The sequence below is a fragment of the Penaeus monodon genome, chromosome 21 (genome assembly GCF_015228065.2).
Source record: "Penaeus monodon isolate SGIC_2016 chromosome 21, NSTDA_Pmon_1, whole genome shotgun sequence".
NCBI classification, from domain to species: Eukaryota; Metazoa; Arthropoda; class Malacostraca; order Decapoda; family Penaeidae; genus Penaeus; species Penaeus monodon.
In genome coordinates this window covers 36,685,638-36,687,648 of record NC_051406.1, presented here as the reverse complement: position 1 = coordinate 36,687,648, position 2,011 = coordinate 36,685,638, and the positions used below count along the sequence as shown (strand labels likewise).

Sequence of the window (2,011 nt, the reverse complement as noted above, 5' to 3'; positions counted from 1 at the left end):
TTATCTACTATAACTACTGTTGCAGTAGTGACTTTTGTACATTTCATATTTATGTTGGGTTAATTCTTATTTTATATGTAAATCAACTCAGAAATTGGAATACTTTCAAGGAATATAAGCAGAGTATAAAAAACTATAAATTTAATGCTCTAAACCTGATAGACTTATACATACTTGCAAATCTTCCTCCAGTCTCCAGTAGACGAGATCGAGTCCGAGAGGTCCGAGATGAGGATGATGACACACCCCGCAGGCAAGGCAAGCGTGGCCCGTGACTCTAAACCTTCCCCCCCAGCCCACACTCCAACTTCCAACAAGAGACTAGAAATTGACCGAAGTTATTTTTAATGGCATTGGGTATTATTTTTTGCTCGCATGGGGTTTAAAGAACTTCATTATGTTCTTAAAAAAGAAATGTAAGGCACTATGGCAAGATTTTGATAGTGTAAAAACTAAGCATTTTTATCTTGTGTATATTTCGTTTTGGGCAAAATGTGTATGAAATATGCATTAAAAGGAGGTCAAGGTACATTTAATTACGTAATCAATCTCAATGATTTTTTATTGATGCCAAAGTATTCATTTTGTTTATATTTTTGTAGTTTGTTTTTAAGGAATCTGATGTAAATATATATTATGAAATTTAAATGAAATAAAAAAAAAGGGGAATTTCAATTTTCTATTATACATTTTTGAGAGCAGGGATAGGAAGGGTTAATATGATAATTGCTACATAATTTATTTTCTTAAAATATGGTAAAAAAAAAATAGCTTACTGCAATGCCTTATGTAAATGAAAAATAAAAGCACTTCACCATGACAGGAATCTGAATTTATATTATGAAAGAAAGAATGCCATGTAAACACACTCATTTAACAGACAAATGGCTTAGGAAAATTATATATTTAATATTTTTCCTCTCTCTCTTGCCTAACCATATACAGAGGCTTTTGCATAAACTTTCCTTGTGGTTTTTCCATGTGGATGGAATTTTATGTGTTAATTTTAACATAGTTATGTATTGTAGGTAATCAATCATTTCATGTCTTAGCCTTCGATTCCATGGGGTTTGTGATGTTTTCAGTGATAGATAATCATCTCATTTATTTATGCCACCAAAGGTCATGGTTTTGAAAGTAATCATTAGGTGAGTTCAGTGTTTTATGTATATTTTGAAGAGGAAATATAGATATCCACTTTTTTATATTTAAAATTTTGTTACTAGCATTTTAATTTATTACCAACCATCTGATACATATTTTGACATTGTGCTATGTTTACTTCAGTGGCTGTTTACATAAATAATTTACAAAAGTTTATGAGCATTAGTGGAAGAAGGAAAATGCCAAAATAATCATTTTGACACTGGCTTCAGGATTTGATTGAGATCCTGCATATTAAAGCATTTTGATGTTTAATGCAATATTTTGCCTTGATAATTTTAACTGATAAACAAATAGCACAAGTGTATATGTTCTTCATCATCACTGCTTTTTAGATATAAGTCACTCATTAACGCAGGTTGGTATAAAGTATGAGAAAATAAAGCACTGTCTCTACATAATGAACATATTATGTTGCCATCCAAAAAGGGGGTGTTAGCATTGGGCCCTTTAGAATATCTTTGGATAATTTAGTGATACTAATATGCTGGGGAGTAAAAAAGGGATTTGAATATTCTTATTTTCATTCCCAGATAAACTGTTTCATTCCTTATGTTTATCAGATATATGTGCTTGACAATTTGTTACAGATAATTTATATTTTCTGTATCTTTCCTGATATTATTTACAAGTCATTAGCATTATTAAAATTCCTATATTCAGGTGAATGTTTTTTACCCTGCTTATTTATTCTTTCTTCTTTATATTTCAAATAAATTAATTTCTCTTTCTCATAGGATTTTATTAAATATAGAAACCCTGTTTTTCAGAGAAGTTCTGATAATATTTATGTTTCCATTTTTTTTTTATCTCTTAATGATTTTGACCAGTAGTTCTTAATCCTTTT

At 29.9% G+C, this 2,011-nt stretch overlaps 1 long non-coding RNA gene across 1 annotated transcript in view; it reads left to right on the top strand.

Annotated features, from left to right (window-relative positions):
* Positions 1 to 380, top strand: part of LOC119586735 — a 1,984-nt gene extending 1,604 nt beyond the window's left edge. Inside the window, exon 3 of the long non-coding RNA XR_005229961.1 lies at positions 193 to 380. This is a non-coding gene — a long non-coding RNA (uncharacterized LOC119586735). The remainder of the gene's footprint in view (positions 1 to 192) is intronic.
* The last annotated feature ends 1,631 nt before the right edge of the window (positions 381 to 2,011 follow it).